Source organism: Ailuropoda melanoleuca, chromosome 6 (genome assembly GCF_002007445.2).
Source record: "Ailuropoda melanoleuca isolate Jingjing chromosome 6, ASM200744v2, whole genome shotgun sequence".
NCBI classification, from domain to species: domain Eukaryota; kingdom Metazoa; phylum Chordata; class Mammalia; order Carnivora; family Ursidae; genus Ailuropoda; species Ailuropoda melanoleuca.
In genome coordinates this window covers 121,963,986-121,989,351 of record NC_048223.1, presented here as the reverse complement: position 1 = coordinate 121,989,351, position 25,366 = coordinate 121,963,986, and the positions used below count along the sequence as shown (strand labels likewise).

General features: G+C 53.7%; 1 protein-coding gene across 5 annotated transcripts in view; it reads left to right on the top strand.

The window, feature by feature from the left end:
* Nucleotides 1-725: 725 nt before the first annotated feature.
* CHST15 (carbohydrate sulfotransferase 15) overlaps nt 726-25,366 on the top strand; it is a 77,640-nt gene continuing 52,999 nt past the window's right edge. For 2 of the 5 annotated variants that reach the window (XM_019807918.2, XM_034663399.1), the window contains exon 1: nt 726-830. The gene's annotated coding sequence lies outside the window, so the exon portion shown is untranslated. Of the gene's footprint in view, nt 831-1,483; nt 1,563-1,797; nt 1,925-25,366 lie in introns of those variants that run through there. The other 3 variants (XM_034663398.1, XM_034663397.1, XM_034663396.1) reach the window with 3 other exon arrangements.

The window sequence follows — 25,366 nt, the reverse complement described above, 5'->3', positions numbered from 1 at the left end:
CTGAGCACGAGGATGCTGGACCGTGGCCATGGGGACATGGGCAGGCAAAAGGCTGTGTGACTGAAGACAAAGATTTTTTTTTTTCTGTCCTTTGGACCCGTTTCTTGAGAGGCTGGGCTTGGTCCTCCAAACGCCCCTTGAGCGGAGTCTTTCAAAATCCAGTGTCTTTTCTTTAACTGATGGCATCTTTGTCAAGAGGCAGGGAGTCGACCACTGGGGCCGTTTCCTTGGCCTCGGACAGCCCAGGTGATTTTCTGGAGCGGGCGCCTCCGGGCCACTGCGGCAGGGCCCCGGGTCCCGCGGAGCCTTCCCCTCCCGGGCAGAAGCAAACAGGCTGGGCCGAAGAGCCCGGCAGAGCCTTCGCGGGCTGCAAAAACACAACAGAGGGCGCAGAACCCACCAGCGCCGTGGCCTTGCATATCAATGTATGGGCTGGCTGCAGACCGCCAAGTTCGTTAAAAATGTCTCTGGCAGAGCGTCACTGGCAGACTTTAGGGGTTTCGGTTTGCTTTCTATTTAGAACCACCGCATCACACAAACCTTGTTTACTTGAAAGGGGAGGGGGCGGGGACCAAACCCACCGCGCCGCGCACACGCCTTGATCTCACATTCCAGACTAGAGCTGATGTGTGTCAGCGCGACATGGGGCGGGGGGAGGGTTCTCTTCGGAGGTTTCATTCGCCATCTGCACGTCACTCCCAAACTTTTCCTCCCTGCGCTCGGGGAGTCAGGTTGACGCGCCCTGGATGCGGGGCTCGAGGCGCGGGGCTGGGCGCGCTCCCGCGGAGCCGGAGCCGCAGAGGCTCCGGGGTTGGACTCGGGCTTCTCAGGTACAAGTTGGGTGCCGGGCGCGGGGGTGGGGGCTGCGAGGAGCGGCGGGTGGAGGTCTGGCTCCGGGCTCCGGCGCCCCTCTGCGTTCCGGCCGGGCAGCGCGGGCGGCGGCGGGGCTGGGCGTAGGGAGTCCGGGCCGGCGGGAGGCTGCGCGCAGCCTCACTCCCCGCGATGCTCCCGGCGCGGTGGCGGCGGCGGCGGCCCAGGCAGACAATGAACTTGCGAGCGCGCCGAGCCGAGGCAGGTTTGAGCCCCGCGTCCCTCGGCCCAGCCTCCCCGAGGCCCCCACGGTCACTAGCGGGGGCAGCCCCTCGCCGCCGGTCCCGGCCACCTCCGGGCCCCCCGCGCGCCGGGGACCCCGCGGGAAGGGCTGCCCGGAGGCGGCGCCGGGGCTCGCATGCCCCCTTGCTGGCTCGAGAGAATGCAGCCGGAGCTCGGGGACAGGGGACCAGAAGGGGTGGTGGCGCTGCGGGCAGCCGGAGGCCGGCGGGGGGCGCACCCCGCGGGGCACGCACGGGCCGGCTGCCCAGAAGAACGGCCCCAGGAGTCGGAATCGGGGCGCCCTCCCGCCGCCCGGCTCTGGAAGCTTCAGACGGAGGACGGACGGACAGATACACCGGTGCTTTCGCCGTGTGAGCTCGCGTTGGGGGGTGGGGGGCGGGAATTCCCCCAGCCAGATGCTTCGCTCCCCCGCGCACTTCGGGGAAGTTTCCAGGCGCAGCCCCGGGCAGGTAAGCGGGCATCCGCCTCTCTCTTCCCGACTCCCGCTGGGAGCCGCCTCCCGACCTCCCGCTCCAGTCCCACGGCCGCTTTGGGTGGAGGAGGGGGGGCGGGGGCAGGCACCGACGCCTGTGGGACCCGGTTCCGGGAGGGGACACCGCGGGGGCGGGCGTGGGAGGAGACGGAGGCGCGGCCGGGCCCGGAGCGGCCTGAACTTTTGCTCCCCGCCCCCTCCTCCTTCCTCTCGGCCCTCCGCCCCCTGCTCCTTCTCGGCTGCCGGCCGTGGCTCCGGAGGCGGCGGCACTCGGAGTTGCCGGCGCTTCTCGGCGGTGGCGTCCCCGGCCGGCTGGGCGCGGCGAGCGGAGCGCGGCAGGTCTGAGCGGCACGGCGCGGCGGCGGCGGCGGGGAGCAGGGGCTGCGGGGCGGCGAAGCTGTGGGGAGGCGGGGAGGTAGCGGCCCCTGTGCGGGGGCGACGCTGGCAATCGTGCTGGAGCGCGAGGGTGTCGGGGTGTGTGTGCGGGTGGAGAGGACGCGTGGCGCAATTGGCCCTCTTGGAGCCCGCGAGGATGGCGGGATGGAGGCTCCCGGGTGAAGGGAACCTCGCCTTTGGGGAATGAATGAAGAGCTGTGGAAGCGCCTTCCGACTCCTCCGGGCGAATGGGTTGGCCGGCGTACGCGCGCGTGTGTGCGTGTGTGTTTAGGATTCCGAGCCGCCTGGGTCCTGGGCGCGGCTGCTTGGCCGCCCCGTCGCGGCCCTGGTGCCCACGTTGCCCGCCCGCCCCGCGCCCTGGCTCGGCCCTCGCGGCTGGAGAGGCCGGCGGACACACTGAAGGCTGGGGCTCGGTTGCCGGCTGCTGGCGGCTGGACGTCTGCGCCTCGCGTAGGGAGGTTCGAGAAGCAGGCGGCGAGGCTGGGGCTGAGGCTAGCTCCTGGGGGGCGAGGGGCATTTTCCAGTTCCCGGCGTACACTGGGTGAGTTAATGGCACGGAGTTTGGGGAATGAAGTTGTATTCTCAGGAAGCCCCAGGACGCCCCGTGAAGGGATTTGGCGCGCTGTTAGTGAAATTGAGCAGGGGGCTCCGGTTCTAGGCTCCTTGGGAGTGCCCCCAGCCCCTCTTTCTTTATCAGTCGCTGTTGCTATGAGGACAGCCACCCAGCGAAGGAGCAGAAAGCCACCTTGAGGGCATCTGCACCCCCTGCGGGGCCCAGGAGGAAACTGAGGTCTGGAGATTTGCCCGAAGTTCCTCTAGGACCTTCCCACAAGGCTCTCCGTCAGAGCTTTCCTGCCCCCCACCCCTTGCAGAACAGGAATCCTCCCTTAGAGAACATGGTGCTTATTAATTTTACAAACTGCATGTTGAATCAGGATGTTTTAATTGGTAGCTAAATGTGTACAAGTCATATATGATTTTGCTTAAAATAGCATGTGAATAAAAACATCTTTTAATTAGTTTTTATCAAATAAGTTTTTCTTTACAATACTCCTGGAAGATTGGCAGGAAAATGTTCTTCTTGTTTCTTCCTGGATGGGGAACGTGAGCCAGCAAGGTGAAGCCGCTTGCCATGGTCTCCCTCTCAGTGTATATTTGAGCCAGAAGTGGAGCTGCGGGTCTGGCTTTCCCTTCAAGGTCTAGCTCCCCAGGAGAACCTTCTCTAGGGCCCTGGGAAGGAAATTCAACAATGTCTGTCTTTTCTCTTCGGATCATTGCATGACTGCAGTGAGCTGGCTTGTGGCTGCAGCAAGCAGCATTAATTCATCCAGGATATGGAGGGAGGGGGCAGGGGGGCAGGTCTGTCCAGAGTGGGTTACACCTAGGCCTTGCTTTTCTTTGATGCCTAGAGCTTGTGATGCCTGAACCACGGTCTTGGCCCGGGATCCCAGCACTGTCACTGTGGCATCTCTGTGGGCTGCTCTCTGTACCCTTCTCTCCTCTGTTGCTGCTGGCCCTGGCCAGGAGAGGAGAGGCATTTGGTTTTCCTCATGCCAGAAAGAGAGAAGATTAATCTCTGTATCTGAAAGAGGCAATGTTTGCAAGAGAGGTTGGGAGAGGTTGGGAAGTGGATTGTGCTTATTTGGTGTTTAGAGAAGAGCATAAAAGAAACTCCAAGTTAACCAACTGGGCCATGGGAACCCCAGGCCTTTTGAACCTGCACTGTCAGAAGCTTTAGATTAGTACTGGGTTGTGATAAGACTGTGGTTGTCCAAGGCCATCTAGGGCCCAGCTGGAATTGCCGTTGCAAGAGTAGGGGGAGAGGGAGGGGAGGGAGATTCTGGAGCTACCCTGAACAGGTGAACCCGTGCCCCACCTATAGGGGGCAACTTTGACTCAGCCTCAGCCAGCTGGAGAAAAACAGACTTGCAGGTCTTGTTAATTTTCAAGAGAATTCTCAAGCGTGGATATTTAAGTGTGGGCTCAAATTCCAGAGGTCGAGTAAAAGGTTGGGGTGGGTACAGCACCAGGAGGCTTGAAGCTTGACATCTGGCCCTGTGTCTGTATAATGGGAGGAATGTCCCATGGTCAGGGAGATGTGACACATGATAGGACATGTGAATCACACCCCCAAGGGCTCAGGGACTAAGAGTTGGTGGGTGCCCACGTGCCTGTGGCCACGTGCCAGGCTCCTTCACGAGCTTGTGGGTCGTGCATTCATTGGGTAGCTACTTGATGAATTGCCATCATGTGGGAAGGGACTCCATGCTCAAACTTTTCATATAATTTCATTGACCAAATAGATCCCATGGCAGAGCATCTGGGGATGGTACAGTGATAAGACAGGCCCAGTCCCAGCCCTTGCAGGAGGGGAGTGGACAGAAATGCCTGTACCAGCTTGTCAAATAAACCTGGAGCTGGGAAGGACAGTGTGGCAAGAACAGTGCTGGAGGGGGTGGGTCGTTGGGGAGGAGTCTCCTTTTACAGAAATTGAGGCTCAGAGCAGTTGGGTGACTTGCCCAAGGTCACACAGCCTGAAAGTGGAAAGTCAGCACAGGTCGCCGATCCCCAGCTCCCTTGCCATGCTGTGCTGGAGCCTCTCAGAGGTTCCTAGGTGAATGCACACTCCCTGCAGTTGCAGCTCCCACTTTTCTCGTCCGCTTGTTCGGACCCCATCCCCTTGCCGGGGCCTCAGTAGGTGCAGGCTTACACAGATGCCATTTGCAGCCATGTGTCAGAGAGAGGAATTTTCTTAAATTCGAAAAGCAGAAACTATGTTTAAAAGTAGCAGCTGGCACGGGAGTGTCATTTATGTGAGCAGCCAACCAGCGGGCTCCTCTTCGGCAGCGTGTCATGCAGAAGCGACGGTTCCAGTCGTTGCTGAGAATAATGCAACTTGTCTTCCCTTCCGGTCTGTGTGCTGGGAGGCTCAGGAGTGATACTCACTTCCATGGGTGATTTTGTGTCTGGCGTGTGAATCAGGAGACTGTGTTCTCACTTAGCCGAGCGGGTACTGGGAGACGGAGTGTTTGGACATGCACAATGTATTTCTTCATTGTTCTCAAGTGCTAAGGTCTGATTTCCTTCCTGAGACGCCCGTCCCTTACAGTAAAGCCTGGGGAGAAGATGATCCGTGTTTTCACAGCACGAAACAAAGCATAAAGGTGGCAGTTTCCTAGTTAGTGTATCCCATCTAGATAGCTGGGAAGAAGAGTAAAGGTTTTGTGTTGATTTGGTCCAATACAGATTTTTTTTTTTTTTTTTTTTTAGCCTATGGGGGTTGGGGAGGTAGACATTTGGTCACGACAGCTGTCGTTTGCTGGGCCCCTACTGGTTCCCAGCTGGCCCTGTGCCAGGCAGGTCAGGCAGGTGTCCCCCTTTGTCTCAATGAGAGGGCGGGGAGGCTGTTCGAGATCACATAGGCCAAGTTTGCAGCCATCCAGATGTACAGGAGGAAGGATGAAAAAATGACAGTGGAGGAAGGAGGGGAAGGAGAGGGGGTGGAGACTGACAATTGTGGCTTCCCCAGCAGGGGAAGGCGGGTGTGAATCAGCAAGTGGTTAAGTTAGGGAGAGGTGCCATGGAAAGCAGGTTCTCCGTCTCGGCTGGTTTCAAAAGGGATGCGAGGGAAGCTCGAGCTGTGTCTCTTTCATCCGTGGTAGTGACGTGCAGCATGTATGCAGGGCCCCAGGTGTGGGTCCTGGGCCAGGTGCGCGGGCCGAGAGGCAGCACTCAGCACCAGGGAAGCACTCAGTAGTGGGCGAGAGCTTGCACAAGTCGGTTACGTAATGCTGCTGAGAGCGTGGCAGGACCTGGTTAGCGGCTCTGAGCTTGGAGTGGTGCGAGGTGACTTCATGTCCTGGCCTGACGGCTGCTATCCTGTACGTGCGTTGACACCTGCCAGGTGCTTGGAGCAGTGCCTGGCACACAGTAGGCACTCAAGAAACGTTGGCTCTTGGGTTATTCTAGAGCTCATAACCAGGGACAGAGGATGTGTCCGGACTCCCAGAAATTGCATGTACAACTTCGGATGAAGATGGTGGGTGTGTGTATTCACGATTTCTAGCAAATTCTACTTCAGAGGGCTTCTCTGACACTTCATAAGGCCAGGATCCCCAGGACTCCTAGATCCTATTCGGGTTTTCTTTGGCGGGTTGCTTCACCTCCCGGGGCTGTTTCTTCATGTGTGCGAGGAGGGGCCGGGTCAATAGCCGCTTTCTGACCCTTTCAGCTCGCTCTGTGGTCAGGCCGCGGATCAGTTCAGCTGTGTTCCCACTTGTCACAATTAAGCAGAGGGCAGACCGGGCAGGTCTCGCCGGAAACGTGCTGGGGTAGCTTGCTTTTCAGTGTTATGTCTGGAGCCGCTAAGCTTGAAGGAGCCCTGAGCAGGCTTGCAGGGGTTCCCTCTCTGGGCCAGGCTCTCTCTCCCTGACATCTATACTACATTTCTAGAACCCATCCTGGTCCAGGCCTTTTGGGTCTCAGAAGAAAGTGAGGTTGGCAGATCGTCAGAAGCAGAGGGTGTCATTATAATGGAAACTTGGATGCTTTCCAGAATTGTGTTTGTGGTGAAAATATTGAAGCAGGCAGCCTAGTCACCCAGGTGCCTGGAAAATACCCCAACATGGGCAAATAATTAGATGCAGGCTGGGCGCAATTATTTTTTCCTGCAATGTGCTGGGACCTGGTTGCTTCACATTTTCTCTTGAAATGGAATACAGTCCCACCGATCCAATTGCTCCCTGTGGCAAAAATGTCAGTGGTGGTCTGGGTGTGGGAGGCAAGGCCCCGAGGGGTAGTGGTTTGGTCCCTCCCAGGGCGGCCCTGGGTCTCAGGGAAAGTTCTGTCCTGTCAGCTGTGCCCTTGCAGGGGCCTACCCCAAGGGCCTGGGCCTGTGGCACCTTTGCTGCGACCTTGGGACCTGCCTTCCAGACTCTGAGAGGTCTGGGAAGGTGGATTATTGTGTCCTCCCGTTGCTGAAAGGGGTTGGGTAGCTCTGTCTGCCCCCATGACACCAGGAGTTTGGTGCTTCCTTGCAGACGTTGTTTTAGCCTGGGGGTTGAATCCCTTAGGAGACCCTTGGAGAGGCAGCCCAGGTGGTGGGTGAGCCCTGACACCATACTGACCAGGGCCGGAGTCCTCTGTTTCTTTGTTCCATTACCGTGACCCGGGCAAGTGGCTTAACCTCCTTGTGCCGCAGTTTGCTCATCGGTAAAAGGGGGTTGATAATTTCTACTTTGTATTGTGTTTAGAAGTTGTACAACCTAGGGCACAAGGGGTCTCCCCAAGTTGAGCCCCCTCTTCCTGGCATAAAAGAATCCCCAAGTCGGTAGCATATTACAGGAGTTCTGAACCTCTGGGGAGAGAGAGGGCAGGAGGAAGATGGGTGGAGTTAAAAACGTGGCGTTTGTCTCCGACTGAAGCAGACGTTGGAGAAAGTGGCTGAACTGGTGGGTAAGTCGGCGTCACAGTCCTGAACTGAGAGCACAGCGCAGTCGGGCCAGCGGCCCCCCTACGCCCCCCGTCCCCCAGTCACAGGCAGAGTGGGAAACGGGCAGCCTTCCTCCTCCACCGGCAGCTAGCAGGGTGGAATGCATCCTCTGGGTGGGAAAAGGCGCGGCCGGGCTCCTCATGTCCAGGTCCTCCTTCCACACTTCTGGGACAGTGTGGACACTGCCAGGTGTAGACACACGGGCAGAGTGCTCTCCACGTGTAAGGAAACATCAGGAGTGGACAAGAAGAGTCCCTTGCTGCCAGCGAATAGTAAATGCTGAGCCCAGGGGCTGGCCCTTGGCGGGGGTTGGCACATGGGGCCCATGGGGAGCGGGGGGCATTGAGGTTAGGCAGCAAGGCCTGTCAGCTCGGTGTTGTTTTCTGCAGCGCGTGGGAGTGATCACCACAGTGAGATAAGGGGTAGTCCTGGACCCCAAGGCTGCCTTGTAACTGGATGGCAGTTCATGCGGAGTCGAGGTGCGGGCTGCCCAAGAGCCTGGCCAGGAGAACCTTGTCTGCCTCCTTTGGGTTCCCGCACGAGGCCCCACGGCCTCCATCACCTTCAGGAAACCTTTGCCAGTAACTCATCCCATGTCTGCCTCATCGCCCCCGTGTCCCTCCGTCCCCCAGCCAAGGGTTACTTTCCTGCTCTGAGCTTCTGCATTCTACTCTGCTCCCACTAGTTTCCTGGGTGCCGTCTGCCTGCTCTGGCCCGGTGAGCCTTTCAAGGGTGAGGAGGGTGTCTGGGAGGCCTGCCCCTAGCTAGGCCCACACAGAGTTGGGAGAGACTGCCATTTATGGAACTAATGCATCATTTAAAAATGATTCTTCCAAAAGCCCATTTTTCCTGCACTGTTGTGGACTTTACATGGGCCCCTGGGTGTGCACCCAGAAGGCATAAAAGAACCCCCCCAATCTGGTAGCACGATACAGGAGTTAACACTTGCCACTAAATTTTTGAAGGAGTCAAGAGCCTAATGTAATCACCTTGGATTTCCTGGCTTTAGGTTTTTGGGCCATTAAACAGGTTTTTGTGTGTGTGTGTCTGGAGAGTCTTGGGGAGAAATGTTATAGAAATTTGATTGGTGTTTCAGAAATATAAACAGGACCCATCTACTCAGGGAAGAAATATGGGGGCTGTTAGTGTTTCTTATAGCTGGTGTAAATAGCTTGGCTTTCAGTTCCATGCGCCTTTGTTTGGAATGTAAATATTTGCATTAAAAATATAAAGTATATCCTGGCGTGTATTTATTGGGACCATAATTTCCAAGCCCTGAATCAGACTATTGGTCTACAGAGGATTATTTCCTCTGATTTGTGAACCTGTTTATATAAAGAGTCTTCCAAATGTTCACACAGACAACCATTTTTGCTTGTGCACGTAAGGGAGCTCCAGGATTGTAAGAGAGCAGGGTTGCCCTGGGGAATCCGGACCTGGTAGTGCTTGTGCTTCCTGGTCCATTTGTGATCCTGCTGTCTGTTCCGTTGCAGCCACTCCGAGGATGGCCGAGTGTTGGCTCAGGTCCCGTGAGATCGTCTGGCTGCTCTGTCCTCAGGTTCCTGGACATCCAGGTGGGGGGTTGGCTGCAGCTGGCTCATCTCTGGGTCACGTAACCACATGCTGGATTTCAGAATTGCTGTTGCTTTAGGACGATGTGGAGAAGAACGGAGGCTTGGCGTCTATTCTGTGGTCTGGTGGTGGGAGCGGGAAGTTCTCTTTTCTGGCTCAGGGTTGAACACTGAAGGCCTCTGACGGATATCATCCTCCACGATATTCTTGGGGACAGTTTGGCTTTTTCATTTTACTATGAAGAGCATAGTAAATGGAGATGGAATTTTACCACTTAGGTGGTCTCTGCCCCCTTCTCCTGAGTGAGAGGATGGGGACTGCAGTTGGGCTGGGCCAGGATTTCTGTTCCTGGTGGTGTGTGTGTGTGTGTGCGTGTGAGGTTGGGGGAGTTGTTCTCAAAACCCTCTGTGGCAGCCCTGGATAGAAACCCCGTCTCCCAGAGTCTTAACAAATGGAGAAATGGAGGTCCGCTGGCCTGTTGGAGACAGCCAACCTGGGTGATAGGCCAGCCCCAAATCTGGCAACCTCTCTGTCATCACAGGGTGGAGGAGAGAGGAGAGGCGGGCATGGGCATTCCTGGCCTCTGGGAGCTTGGTACCAGGGCTTGTTTGTGCCTGCTTCCCAGCTGTCCAAGGCCTTTCCCTTGGGTGGGGCCCCCTCCTCCTCGGACGCTGCACCTGTTACCTTAGCCCCAGACTTGGTTGAGGTAGCAGGAATCCTCTGTCTTGCCTTCCCTATCTCCACCTTGCAAAGGGCATAGCCTCCTGACTAGGAATGTCAGGCATCCCTGTGGTTAGGAATGTTTCCTTTCTTGGACTCCCTGGATGCTGAGCCCCACGTGGGCGAGGAAGGGAGGGAGGGAGGTAGTCTGAGAGGAGAGGCATGTGGAGCCGGGGTTCAAGGCCCCACGCTGCCCTGATGGGCCATCCAGTTCGTTCTTACTTTGACCCATCGGTGAACATTCCTTATTCTGTTCCTTATTGTCCAGGCTTAGAAATGGTGAGCCCTTAAGAAGGACCACTTCCTGTGTGTCTGGGTGTTCTTGAACTGCGGGAAACTCACGGTTGCCTTTTCTGCGGTCATCTTTAGCCTGACCCACAGTGATGTGACCCTCCCTGATTCTCTGTTGCAGTTCGTAATAAAGATCCTATGATCCCGGAACGGCCCTGTGCAGCCCCGTAGTGGGCCAGTAATCCATGTGCACTGTTCCAAAATTCAGAGGAAATAGTTGCTTGTAGGACATGCTGAACTGGCCGAAGAAGTTATCAGTCAGAATAAATAAGAGGATGAAGGGACGCTCCAATTAATGAGAGTGGGAGCAGCCTGACATTTGTGTCGTCCTAACTTTCAAAAGCGATTTGTACCCACGATAGCAGTCTCTGTGAGTAACGAGTTGCGGAGGGGTGTACGGAAGAGAAGAGAAGAGAAGAGTGGGCGCTCAAAGTGATCTCAGAAGCACCTTCCAGGCAAAACACCAAAAAAAAAAACAACAAAGAAAACCCCCACCTGCCCTCAGGTCGACGGTTGCAAACCCACAGATCCTTTGCATTGGACAAAATTTGGCTCAGAGAATAAAAACGATGTCTTAAAAGCTAGGTGAAATCTCGGTTGCCATTTGGGGGGTAGAAAGGAAATTTGCTCTCGGCTGTTAAAACTGAAACAAATTGGTAGAAAAAATGCAGGCCTGCCCACGTCTGAGTCAGCAGTGTTTTTGGTTTATGGAAGAAGGAGATTTGCCCGCTGAAAATCAGCTCTGTACCTTTCGGACCAGCCGTGAAGCAGCAGAACCCTTTAGGGAGGTGTGTGCGTGTGTGCGCGTGCGTGTGTGCGTGCGTGCGTGTGTGTGTGTGTGCGTGCGTGTGCGTGTGTGCGCGTGTGTGCGTGTGTGCGCGCGCGCGTGTGTGCATGTGTATGTGTGTGCGTGTGTGTGCATGTGTGTGTGCGCGTGTGTGTGCGTGTGCGTGTGCGTGTGTGTGCGCGCGCGCGTGTGTGTATATATTTATCTTACAAAGTTCTCATTCTGATGTATTTTTAAAAATTATGCAACAGACTCTTTCGGTCCATTCAACCTATTCTTTTTTTAACAGCTTTATTGAGATGTAGTTCGCATACCACGCGTTTAAATTAAATCCACCCATTTAAAGTATAGACTTCAGTAGTTTTGCGTATATTTACAGATATGTGCAAGCAGCACCACGTTCCATTTTAGAACATGTCATCATCTCAGATGGAAAAGCCTGTACCCGTTAGCTGTGAGCCCCCTCTGTGCTCACACATAGCCCCCCGCCCCTCAGCCCCGAGCAGTGAGGACTCTACTGTCTCTATCAGTTTCTCTGTTCTGGACTGTCGTATAACTGGAATCGTTGAAAGTGTGTATTTTGTGACTTGCTTCTTGTGCTTGGCGTCGTGTCCTCAGTTTACCCATGTTGTAGTAAATGCATCAGGACTGCAGTCCTTTTGATGGCCGAATCATATTCTGTTGTATGGATAGACCATCTTTTATAGACATTTTTATAGACATTGTCTCCATCTTGGGTGCCTTATGGTTAATGCTTCTATAAACATTCACGTACAAGTTTTTATGCGGACACGTGTCCATTTCTAGGGTTATAGTTTATGAGGTATTTTTACTTGCTCTTTTTTCTTTTTTTTGCTTGCTCTAAATTTACTTTTTTACTTTTTTCCCTGGCCCTTGTGAAGGCTTCGTTCTCAGATGGGTTTCTGTTCCCCCTCTGAATTGTCTGAATTTTAGAGTTTGGAAGGGCCTTCAGGGAATAGCCCCATTTTGTAGTTGGGGAAACGGAGGCCCCAAGAGACCACACAGGGTCCGGATTGAATCTGGGTTTTCAGAGTTTGTCCCCTTGCCCTGAATGTTCTTCCTAAGCTCTTAGTAAAACCCCAGGTCATCCTCTTGCCTGGCTTGGGGGCGGACCATCGGTGACCACCTTGCCCAAGCCTGCTCTCGTAACCCCCTCTGACCTGATGGGGGCCGGAGAATGGCTCATCCGCCCCCAGCTGCCACCAGACCTACGACTTGTGGCGCCAGCGCCTTCTCGCTCTTTCTCCCTGCGGCAACAGGAGGCCAACGCTTATCCGGGGAATAATTAAATTAGGAACCAATTCAGAGAATGAAATTTTATCTGATCTGGCTGAGCCCATAAACAAGGGGCTGTGCCTGTGACTTCAGGGTACATTATGAAGTTGTTTTTAAAGCATTACATTGGGCCAGGGCATTTCACAGAACCGTGCGGGCCAGTGGGGGCACCTCCCGGGGCGGGTGTGCGGCTGGCGTGGCTGGGGGTTCATCCTGGACTGTCTAGCTGTGTCACCAGACCAGGTTTTCACGCACTTGATTCCAGGTACCAGTTAAGTTCTGATGCAGTAGATAGAAGTGTTTAGGGCTGGAATGTCCTGGATGCTTCGGGAAGTCCATCAAGATCCTCATGGATACATTCCATGTTGTTGTCACTGACACTGACATGCCCTTCTACAACTGTAGTGAGAAGTGAACTTTGCAGAAACTCATGGGCTCTAAAGCAGGGTGCTGCATCGGAACCCCATGGAGCTTTCAAAAGAAATACGCACGCTCTGACCCTTCATCAGGCCTGTGGGGAGGCCCTGGGTGTCTGTGGGTGTGCGTGTACGTGTGTGTGCATGTGAGGGCACCGTGTTAAGCTCTATAGCTGAGAACCATTGATGGAACTTAGCAGCGATTAGAATTCTAAGGAGAATTTCGAGTTTCTTCCGTGACAAAGAGGGGACAGGTAATCTGCACAGTGATCCTTAGGCATGAGCCTTTTTTGTCCTCGATCTGTGTTGGGACTTGGACGGAGACTCTCTTTGGGTTTCTTGACCAGACTCCCTGGATGTGACCACAGTACATTTCCCATCACTCTGCTGCCTCTGTGGGACTGTAAGTCTGTCTTCCTTCCTTGTGAACTGCCCTGCCACCATCTCCACTGCGGCCCGGCCAGAGACCCCGGGGTCTCCTGTGGCACTTAGCTGGTCAGTGCTGGAGTTGCTTCCTTTCCACGTGCTGCTAAAGGTTATTTATCCCCCTAAGACAGGAAGTGTGTCTTACTCAAAGTCATCTTCCCAGGGCCTAGCCTATAGGAAAGATGATTGGATGGATGGTTGGATGGATGGATGGACAGACATATGGGTGAAGGGAAGAAAGAGTACCTTGGATAATTGAAAACCTTGACCCACAGTGTGGGGATGGCAAAGATCTTACAGGTTCCCTCATTCATCTTCCCATCCTGCTCACAGCCCTTTTACAGCTGGGGAAGCCGAGACCCGCGGAGGTGAGGTGACTTGCCCCTGATCGTTCGGCGCCATTAATGAAGAATATTTGGGAGCCCGACCCTTCAACTTCTCCAGTTCTTCTAACTCAGGCTCTGTACCTCCCCTATTGAGGAATTGCTTTGTGCCTGACACTGTCCTAGGAGCTGGGAATGCAGCAGTAGCTGGACAGATGGGGTCCCTGTGCTCACGGAGCGTATATTCTCCTGGGGGAAGTCGGACAGCGGACAGGTTCACAAGTATCAGAGAACGGATAGTAGTAAGAGCCCAGCGAGCGGCTGACTGGGTGATCAGGGAAGGCCTTTCCAACGAGAGGACATCTAGGCTGATCCCTGAAGCTTCGGAAGTGTGTCCCAGGCAGAGGGAGCAGCGGGTGCCAAGACCCCAAGAGGGGCCCAGCTGATGGAACCGGAGAGCTGGTCGGAAGACCTGGTTTCAAGCACACTTGGGTTGACATCCATTCTTCTGTCTTCCCCCAAATTATCATCTACAGCCCGGCCTTCTCACTTGCTGTACATCTCGGGGTAAAGAACACTTGTCTGAGGCTGGCTGGCCCCAGCTGGTGCAGTTTCAGAAACAGGGCTGGTGGGAAACCGGGAGAAACCCCATCCTCCTTGTCCTCTCACTTAGGATTTGGCTCATGAGCAGAGGTTATTTTTATGTAAACACATGCTTGAGGGCAAAGTCTTAGGGTGGGCAGCTGAAACCACACTCATCCGCACAAGATGGAAAGAGTACCATGAGGTCCCCAAGGTGAGCGTGGGGCTGATGACTTGAATTTGTGACAGCTCCAAACAGCCCTCTTGTGGGAGAGGGGACCCTTCAGCGAGGCAGTGGGGCAGAGCAAATTCCTGGGCTGGTGTGGCCCCTTCCTTGAGTGTTGCTTTCCTGCCTGGCCTTGACCAAGGCCTGGCCCTCCCTTAGGACTGACGTCCTCTTTAACACTCTCAGATGGGGCTCTGCCTCCCTCCCTGTGCTACCTTCCTGAGGTCCCTGCATTCCTTGTCCCTTTCTCGCAATCCTCTCCCTCCCCACCCCAGGTCCCGCCATCACTTAGGTACCCATGAGCGCCATGGGAACGGCCTGTTTTGTGCTCTGGCCCCTAGACCTTCCATTTCCTCTCTTGCAGGATACACTGGGCCTTATGCACACCTGGACCGCTCCATGCAGCCTATAGTCAGTCCAGGTTAGTGACAGGTTAATGACAGCCTTCCTTTTGTGGGAACAATGTCCAAGGACCCACTGGCCGACCTGACACATATCGGGCCTCAACGGATTATTTCTATCAATTATTTTCACAGACTTTAAATCTCTCTCTGGTCGTCCCTGGACATCCTTCAGGGTCTAGTGTTGCAAAGTTTTCCTGTGAATGTTTATCAGTAGTTGTAGTGGATACATAGCTCCATTTTATATTGTTTGTGATTAGTTTTTAAACTCTGGACAAAACCTAAATTTCCCTGAGTTTTAGTAAGTGGAAAAATAACAGAAACATTTTTTTTTTCCTGAATAGCTTGATTTAGAGTCATTCCAGATGTCCACTCAGCGTCTCTTCCCAAGTCCGCGTGGGGCTATCCCGCCTGGAAACTGTGACTGTATTGACATGTTGAAAACTTGCCGAGAATCCCCCTAATCTTTTGGCATTCCTAGATGTTGCCTCATAATTTTATTGTAGTTTTTTATTTTGAAATCATTTTTAGACTCACAAGAAGTTGCAAAACATAGTACCACGTTCCTGTGTACTCTTCGCCCAGCTTCCCGCAACGATACCTTCTCGTGTTACCACAGAACAGCATCAAAACCAGGAGAGAGTGACACTGGTAAAGTACTGTCACTAAGCTACAGACCATATTCTGCTGCCACTTAATTTTATTAAATCTAGGGCTCCACAGCACTTTAGAATTTCATAAACTTCCGTGTTGTCATTCATCTTTTAGACCATCTTTGGATCTCTTCCAATTGGCCATCAATTAAGATTAGTTTCCATCGGTCAAAGCAGGAGACCCGTGACGTGTGCCATTCGCGTCCACCACGCGCCCACATGGTACTGTGTGGGAGCATCACCCATGATACTTGCGTGTACGCAGCCTTCATCCCCGGATAGGAGAGATTCTCAGATCTCAGGGGCCCTAAAGAACAGTGTGTGATAGATCCCAGAACAGGGAGTTGGGAAACTTGAGTTCAGATAATGATAACCAGTCGTTGGGTGCTGTGTTTATTCTCAGCAACCTTTGATAAAGACATGCTTAACACCCCCACTTACAGATGGGAAAACTGAGGCCACAGAGGTTCACCCTGCCCACGCTTTGGCAGCCAGTGAAAGGTAGAGTGGGACTTGAAGCCAGGAGGCCTGACTTCAGAGGTTGCATGCTCTTACCTTGTAGGGCTGCCTTCCTTGTTCAGGCCTTGACACTTCTGGTCCCAAGTCTCACTGAGTGCTCTGTGTCTTGGGGCTGCTTACTTGGCCTCTCTGAACCTCTTTCCTCAACTGAGGCATGAGGGGTTTGGCTGAGAAGATCTGTTATGTCCCTTAAATTAATTCCTTCCTTCCTTCCTTCCTTCCTTCCTTCCTTCCTTTCTTCCTTCCTTGAATGTCCGTTCAGTTTCTGAGTACAGCTGGTTTTACTGGTGAAAAACCAGTAGGTACTTTTAAGGTTGGGAAGATTTCTGCTGCCTAATTTGGTTTGATGGGAGCCTCAATTCCAATTGAATTATGCTCTAGTGTATTTTAATTAACCATCTACAAGCCGATTTCTTAAAAACGCAAAATCCCCATGCAGCCTGCTGTGTCTGAAGCCCGCACGCTCTGCTGTGGGTCAGAGCGACGCTCGTAATAACCAGAAGGCTTGTGTGAGGCGGCTCACTGCCAGCGTCATGGGCAACATTAATTGTGAAATGCCACCAAAACGAGATACGGGGGCATTATCAGCAGATACTTAATTGATTTTGCATTCTCCACCAAGGAAGGTTAAAATGAAGCTTGTTTGTAAATGGTGTTTACATCTTGCAGTCCTGGGGACAGTTGTAAAAACTGACAGAGTGGCCCTTGTCGACGGGCTTTTTGTTCTTTGCAGCTTATGGAAGGAGCCCATCGCTCAACGGAGGTAAAGATTTTCCCATTTAAAGGGGCCAGAAGAGTGTAAGCCTCCGCCGTAAATTTCACAGAAGGGGCCTCTGCTTGAGTGCACGGTGGCTGGACTCTGGGATGAGTGCGTAATCGCGTTAGTGTGATAAATTCAAGGGCCCGTATTGTTTAACTTGTCAGGCAAGGCTGGCATGAGAGGAGACACGCTGTAAATCAGCGTTAGGATAAACGGGCTCACGGAAGCGCCTTGCGCTAACCTCCCTGCTGGAGAGAATGCCAGATGCTGATTCCGAAGTCCTCTGGGAAAGGTCCTTGCTCAGACCCACGATGAGCTTAGACCCAAGGTGTCATGCCATTTCTAGGTATCAGCTCTTTCGTGGTTATGTGCACCAGGAATAAGAGAAGCTCTTCGGCCGTGATTTCTCTTTCCTTTGAATCCCGGTTACATAACTTGTCAGATCAATCCGCAAGCGGCCGTATAATTTACAGGGCCCGGTGGCCCAGTGCCACATGAAACTGTGAGCCCCTTCCTAAAAGATGCCTGAGAATTTCAGAACGGGGACAGCAGAGCATTAAACCCAGGGCAGGGCCCTCCTGAGCCTGGGGCCGGGGTGACTGCGTGTGTTGCAGTCCGGGGAGCTGGCCCCAGGTATCTTGTAGGATGCTCATCCCAGACCGACTTGACTTTGAGCCACTTGTGTGAACAGTGGCTTGTGAGTGGCTGGAGAGCAGGGGTGCAGCCAGCGGGGTGCCTGACCCCTGTGTACGCTCAGGAGGGACTCGCTGACCTGAGTTGGTTCCAGGAGCAATTGTCCTGGTCTGCTGGTGGATCTCCTGTGGCTTTCATGGGTTCCAAGTTTCTGGAAATCTGGAAACATCTACCGCTATGCTCTTCAGAATGGAGAGGCACAAGGGACCGAAGTCCTTTAGGGAAACTCATTGTCGGACAGCTCAGCTTACAGAAGAGAAAACCTGAATGTAAAACCCTTCTAGATTGTGTGTGTGTGTGTGTGTGTGTGTGTGTGTAAAGCTAAAATCCTGGTAATTTTTCACAGCACGGTATAAAAGGCTGACAAACGGTGATTATCCAGCGCCCCTTAATGGATAATGTGTATTTGTTTGTGGCCCTGAATCTCTGTCCCTAGAGGGGCAGCAGCCCATCCCCTCTCGGCTTTTCATCTCTGGGATCCACCACTTGGGCTCTGCCCTCCGGGCTGCGTGGAAGTCCCCTGGAGAGAGTCCAGGCTTTCAGGGCCACCGCAGGTCACTCTGGTCACTCCCCCGTGTGCAAAGGAGGGGGGCGGCCGGGTGCACCTCAGCTAGGGAACTCGAGTGCCTCGAGCGCTGTCCTCTGCAGCGAGTGGCCACAGCGCTTGGAAGGGCCGGCTCTCCTTTGTGTGAAGTCTTTGTTCTCTCCCAGCACAGCTAGCCAGGGCTTGCGCGCGCTCAGTGGGTGCCTTTTCTCTTAGGAGCCAGTGGAGAAGCAGAAAGTAGCATCCGGAGCTGGCTGCCAAAGGGAGGGGAGGCTCCAGCAAAGGAGAGAAGCTGGCCTTCGCGGGTTTTAAATTGGAACTGGGGCTCTGAGATGGGGATTAAAGTGATTTTGTACCGGGAGGGGGTGTAGGGGTCGGTGCTGGGCTCAGAATACGTCGGGAGAGCTGCCCAGGTCAGCTCTTCAGAGCTTTGTCCCCGGGGGAGCTGCTGTGTGCTGGGTTTTCCTCTTTTTTTTTTTTTTTAAAGATTTTATTTATTTATTCGACAGAGATAGAGACAGCCAGTGAGAGAGGGAACACAAGCAGGGGGAGTGGGAGAGGAAGAAGCAGGCTCATAGTGGAGGAGCCTGATGTGGGGCTCGATCCCATAACGCTGGGATCACGCCCTGAGCCGAAGGCAGATGCTTAACTGCTGTGCCACCCAGGCACCCCTGGGTTTTCCTCCTTTTGTCCTGGGTTTGTACAGAGGTCATTGGAGACGTGAGCTCAAAGCACCCGGAGCTGGGCTCTCCTTCGTCCTTACAAGGTGATGGGTCTGAATGGGGCTGTGAGCTCGAGGAAAGAAGAAGGGACTGTCTCTCCTGCCTCCTGGCTGGGGAGAGGTAGCAAGCCAGGGATCCCGCTCTCTGGAGCCACAGCTGCCCTTTAGCAGCCCGAGACCCCGAGACCCCGTGTTGCACTTTTTCCCTGCAATCAGCTTCTCCCTCCGAGGGAGCACTCGGCCCGGTGCACAACAGCTCAGTGACAAGAACAGAACCTTCATTTGCCAGGAAAAGCTGGTTTTCTTTCTTTTCCCTGTGAAGACAGCCACAGTCATTGTTTTTATTTTGAAAAGAAAAATAATTGGAGAAAAACCCCCAATATTTTTATTACCTGGTGTGGGAGTCTGAGATCACTTAAATGATACTTCTAGGTTAAAGCTATTGGGGAAGAAAATCTCAGTGCATGAGTGAAAAATGAGAGAGAGAGAGAGAGAGACATGAAAAGGTTAATGTTCTACAACAGTCTTTCCCCTCTGCAAACCCCATAACCTCCAAAGAGGTGGGGACCTTGTTTGGCCCACCCCTGGTGCCCCGTGCCACACTTAGCTCAGCCACGCTTAGTGAAATCTGTTAGTGGATCAATGAACCAGAGACTGGGTTCCTGCTGGGCTTGTGAGCCAGCATTCTTGGACAGTAGCCTCAAATGGAAGGAACTATAAAGATACAAGATTATTCTGTTCTGTTGGAGATATCATGGTCAGTACTTCATATAACTCAGTTAATCTCTCCTTTGGCCCCAGAGGTAGATGACATGAGACTTGTTTCCTAGAGGGGCAGATCAAGCACAGAGAGGTTCAGTAACTTGCCTGAGGCCAACCAGCTGGGAGGGGTTGGGCTGAGATTTGGTTCTAGGCCCTGCATCATGGCTGTGCTTCAGGAGATGTTAGGGAGGGAGAGAAGTACATTTATGGCCAGCTGGGTGTTGGGGATGCCTTGGTGTTCCCACTCCGTGAGCCCTAACCCACAGAAGGACACAGGCAAGGGAATAAACCCCGGCTGCTGGGTGATCAGTGGTGGCTGAGATGTGTCCGGGCCCTGCGGACTCGGAGCTCAGAGTCTAGTGAACGGACTGGACGTAAACACTTAGTCAAACGGTCATTTAATTGCAGTGGTGATGCTTGTGGCACAGGGGAGACCTCAGGGGCGGGCTTGTTGATGCATTGGGGCTTCTGGGGGGGGGGACTTCCAGGTCACGATGCACAAAGCTGGAGGAGAGTGGGCAGAAGGAAGTTCTGGGCCCAGGGCGGAGGGAGGGAAGGCCCCAGCAGGCCTCCGGAGGGGCAGAGTCTGCAGCTGCTGGCTAAGCGACAAGGCGGTCCTGGTGAGCGTGAGGGCGGGGGCACACAAACTCCATGAGGTGCTGGGACCTGGGGTTCTCTCTAGAAGGTTCGGAGGGCGTGGAGTCCTGGTTCCTGGAGAGAGCCGCCACTCCAGCATTGTGCCCCTGCGGGCGGGGTGGCCCACACTGCCTACCGCCTCCTGTCTTCTGCCTAGAGGGAAGCTGGCCTTCCTCTGGGGACACTTAGGGCTCCTGGGACCTCTTTGTCATCTTGCTCCTTTGGGAGATTTAAGAAATTCTCTGGAAGTAACTTGCAGAAAGGAAGATTTCTAAGGCCAAGGTGAGGATCCCGTGTCTTCCCTCTCTGGGGATACTGGCCCCGTTAGCCATGAAGTGGGAGACTGGGGACCCCTTGGTGAGTTCCCTCCTTGGCAGTGCAGCAGGAAGGCTCGGGCCTGCTGTTGACGGTGCAGCCTCGGCCCCAGAAAGTCTTCTATGGAAAGAGGCTGAAAGAACATGTGAGCCAGCCCTTTTAAAGCCCACACCTCAGACCTCACCCCTACCATGTGCCCTGCCAGGCCACCAAGCTGAGCAGCCCCCGGTGCGGCCCAGGAGGGCCCAGGGCTCGCAGCCTCCTGGCCACGTCCACCCCGGAGGAGCCATTGAAGACCCTGGAAACCCATCAGACCTGGCAATGGGAGGTCATTAGCCGTCTGACTTCGAGCTGGGTCCTTAAATAAACCCTAAGTGGTTATGAGCTCTGTTAACCGTTCTAAAATGCACAAGCAGAGGCTTTGGGGTGGAAATGGTGTCCACCTGATGGGAGGACATTCACCTTCCTCAGGGCGACAGGGCTGGATTGCCTTGGTGCGTCCACACTGTGTCTCACTGCCTGCATGCCCTTTGCTTCTCTCCTGGGTTCGTACGGGGCAGAAACTGAGCCGGGGAACCACCGGCCTCACCGCCGCAGTCTTGGCTCGTTGCGCCCGTTCTGTGGCCTTGACATAAGCAGGGCCATGCGGTGCATTCCCTTTCTTTCTGAACTCGTGTGCACAACACTGTGTGTGAGCTTCTTCCCAGGTGTAGCTTGCGGCTGTAGTTGGTTCTCTCTTGTGGCTGAATTAGAGTTGCCCACTGGACTGTGGGGAGACACTGCCTTTTCCAGTCTGTGGCTTTACATCCAGCTGTCCGAACTTTCTAGTGTGTCTTTGATGAGCATCTGAACACAGTGCTGGGAGGCGCGGACCTGGTGGTAGGACGGTGGGTCTTTGGAAATGAGCGTGCTCGGCTGTCATAGACGCTGCCAGTTTTCCAAACGATTGTACCAAATACAATTCCCACCAGCAGCGTATGAGTTTCCCAAAGGAAGAGCCTGGGACGACCATACCATGAGACCGACTCCCCTTTGCCCCAGATGGGAAGGCCCTGGGGGGTTAACTGCTTGTCCTTCTGCGGGTTTGGGTTGCATGGATGAATGGGAACCAGTAGAGAGAAGGTCTCTTATGATGCCCCACGAAGACACCCCTGTCCCTACTAGGGTTCTGAATCCCACAGTCTTGTGTCACTGGAGGCCTGATTTTGTACCTGAACTTGGGGAGGGGGATTTGTTGGTCTCTGGGAAGAGTACAGAATCCAGCATTTTAGTTATCACCCTTTGGGTGTCTGCTTGCCTTGGAGTAAAGCCTGGGATGCCTCTCTCCTAAGGGGTGCAGGTGGGCATGGCCACCACTTCATGGCTCCGTGGGGAAAGGTTTTATTTGCAAATTGATCCGGTCCCGGAACCAACTGGTTCTGTGCAGGCCCTTCTTTCGTGCAGTTTGACCAGCCAAACCTTCACATCCCATGTTCAAGGTGGCCAAGGAGCTCTTCCTTCCCCCATGGCTGCTCTTCAGTGTGCCCAGGGGTCCAAAGCAGGGGGAAGAGGCAGCTGGCATTTCCCGAGGGTCCCTGTGTGTTGACAAGAATTCTGAGCACAGGTGGGCTGATCTCCTGTTGCTGACCGAAAACTGAAGGGAAGAGAATATTGCAGGGTCCCTGAGGACCGTCCCTGAGACAGTGTCCCTGAGGCACCGTCCCTGAGGCACTGTCCCCGAGGTACCATCCCCCAGTGCAGGGGCCCTGGATGAGTTCCAAAGGGAGTGCTCCCCCCTGGCTCCAGCAGTTCCTGACTTAGAACAATGATGGCTGGATGAGGGAGACTCTGCAGAAAGGAAACTCTCTGGCTATTAACTTGAGGCTTAAAAGTCCCCTGGGGTAATTGCCTGCCTCCGTCCCCATTAGATCTGCCCCAGTAGATCTGGGGCAGGGCCAGGCAGCTGTGTTTTTACCTAGGGCCCTAGGTGAGTCTTAACATCAATTGTGGGAAACAGTGACTTCCCAGTGCCTTGGCGGGAGGCTGGGTAAGGAGGGGAATGAGGACGTATGAAACGGACCTCGTTGTTAAGGAGCTCAGGGTCCTGGGCAGCTCCGTGCAGTAGAACTTTCTGAGACAACAGAGAGGCACTGTATCTGCTCTGCCCATATGGGTACACCAGCCACACGTGGCCAGAGGGCATATGAGACGTGGCCAGTGCCCCTGAGGAACTGCATTTAATTTTAATTAATTTAAATTTTAAAAGATAGTTCAGTTACTGGAAAACTTTTGAGAGTGTTTGGAGCAACGTGGGCATGCAACGCTACTTTTTAACTGTACATTTGATGAAATCAGTACGGATCAGGTCCTTCCAGTGAAAATTTAACATCCAAACTGAGATGTGTCATAAGTGTAAAAATACACACTGGAGTTTGAAGACTCAGTATGAAAAAATAATGCAAACAATTTCATTAATTGCTTTGATAGTGACTACATGCTGAAACGGTCGTGTTTTGGATATGTCAGGTTGACTAAAATACGTGAGAAGGAGCTTCATCTGGAACATTGAAACGTGGGTGTGTGGCTCCCGTTCTCTTTCTGTAGGACACGCTGCTCTAAGGATTCTGTCTCTTCCTGGCTGGGAGTTGAGCCAGAGCGCTGGGTCACGGGAGGAGGTGAGAGCTGCCTGCTGTCTCCTGTTGTTTCGCTCACCTGGAAGCGGGGTTTGGGGCTGATTACACACCTGGCGGTACCCATGGTCTCAAGGGTGCCTCATCGGAGGAGGGGAGAGCCCTCGGTGAGCTGCCCGAGTGCCCTTCCCTTCCGACCACGTCTCTCCTGGGGCTGCCTTTGGAAATGACCATTGCTCTGATGCCCTGCCCTGGAAGATAGTACTCCAAACCCTGAGCGACAGAAGTGCGTCCCAGAAAGTGAAACGGATTTCGTTTCTGCCTGGTCTTGGCGCCTGTGTTTCTGGAGGGGAGTGGGAGGCCCCTGGAGGAGCCCTGGGCAGGTGTGGTGGGCTGTGGCGCCGGGGGGAGCACGTCCGTGTGCCATCAGCTCTTTCTCACCCCCCGCACTTAGCCCATCTGTCTTATTAGTACCTCCTTTGTGGGATTCTGAAGGCCTCCGCCCCCTGGCCTGGGAGCCCACCACACAGGCCTTGTGTGGTTCACCGCGGTGCCCCTGGCTCGACACTTGGGCCCGGCCCGCAGCAGGGGTTTCACGGACTTTGTTGAATGGGTGAACTTGGAGCATGCTGTTTGAAGATCCATTAGGGCCTTTGAAGGTGGGGGATTGGCCTTCCTGAAGTTATACCCCAGTGGGTGGGCTTGGGGGCCCTGACTTGGGAGTGGTTAGGAAGCTCAGACCAACATTGTGCCTTATTCTAAAATTCTAAGTGCAGGGTTGTTTTTCTCCCTTCTAAACACTGTTTCTCGGACAGCACCATAACCATTACACGTTGAAAGAAAGCTTCTCAACTGTGCAGAGTTCTGTTTGTCCACTTGACCTTCCTCTGCCATTTGCTCTGGACAGCACCCTGGGCCACCTCAGCATTCTCTTGTCGCCCCAGGACACAGGTGGGGCCACGTGTCCAAAGTTGGAACAGTCCCATGTTAGTGGGAAAACAGTGAGAGAAATCTGTGCCTCTCTGAGGGGAGGATTAGGGTCTGGTTCAGCAGGGACAAGCCAGTTGGCTGGGGACGGTCTCAGGCTGGCCTCTGTCTCAGGTGTCCCTCAGTGGGTGCTTGTGGATGACAAGGGTCCTGGTTCATGGGTGCTCTGCTTGGTCGTTTAAAGTCAGTGACTCAAATTTCTACACCTGAAACCATAAACTTTCCGGTAAATACCTGCTCTCTTCAGCTGTTACCAGGCCATAGGCTCTGCTCTCTGCTTGTTTGAATTTCTCCTGTACTGGTTGACCTTGATGGTGACACTGCAGCTTGGGTCAGGGCACCAGGTGACTTCCCAGGGACCCTGGGCCCCCCAGCAGCAGCCTCCCGAGGACCAGACCCAATGATTCATGCCGTGTGACACCGATCACACAGCCTCCGCCCCTTGTCATCCATTCCAGCTGGCTGATGAGGTCTGAAAACAGCAGGGATGAACTTGAACATCACTAGACGCTTGTGTCTCCTGACTGTATTTATGGTCTGTGTGGCATTGATTGGTATGAAAGCCGAGCTTGTGGAATTCAGTCGACTCCTATTCTACCCACATTTGGGAGTTTTAAGGGATGGGGGAAATCAAATGGGATTTTGCTTTGTGGGAGTTTGCACCTTTGCCGGGTGAAACTCAGGCCCGTAGCCTCCGAGGGAGGGGCCTCTGGGGCACGGTGCTGAGCCGAATGTCTGTGCGGGGATGGGACGCCTCCCCACCTCTGAGAGGCGGAGTCCCCACCCCGACTGGTCGTGTCCCACTCATGTCTGACTGCAGTTGAGCCCAGAGAGGGACTTGCTCGTACCTGTTTGGATACTTTCTTCCTAGCTTGGATTATCTCTTTGCTGTGCTTTCTTTGTGGGCTTGAGGCCCAGAATCAGACCTACCATTCTAAGATAAAAATGATCCTGCTTTAATCACTTGAATTTGTGTTTTTTATTAAAACGGAACACTTTGCAGTTAGTCACAAGGTCTTATTTTTTTTTTTAAAGATTTTATTTTTATTTATTTGACAGAGAGAGACACAGCCAGCAGGAGAGGGAACACAAGTAGGGGGAGTGGGAGAGGAAGAAGCAGGCTCATAGTGGAGGAGCCTGATGTGGGCTCGATCCCATAACGCCGGGATCACACCCTGAGCCAAAGGCAGACACCTAAACCGCTGTGCCACCCAGGCGCCCCACACAAGGTCTTATTTTTAAAAGATCTGTTTCCTCTGTCTTTCTGTCTTTTTTTTTATTTTTATTTAAGACTATGGCCATCAAGGCATTGATATGAAAGCAGAATTTTTTATAAGAGCACAGCAATTCTTTTTAAACTGACTTAGAAGACATTAAAATGTATGTGTTTTGATCTTCTTTTCCTGGGTTAGAATATGAAGGATCAGTTGTTGCAACAGACAGCAAAGCAAAGTAATTCATTTCTGATGCATCTCAGTGAGCCCGCCTTCTAGAAGGGGCCAGAAGGAAACACAGAGCTGAGTGATACAGAACAGACCAGAGACCTACCTGACTCGTCACCGGAACACACACCCGAATAATAGTAGGAATGGGGATAATCGTAACGGTGAGGATACGTGTAATTAGGACGGCTGCCATCTAGTCAAGGACTTAGG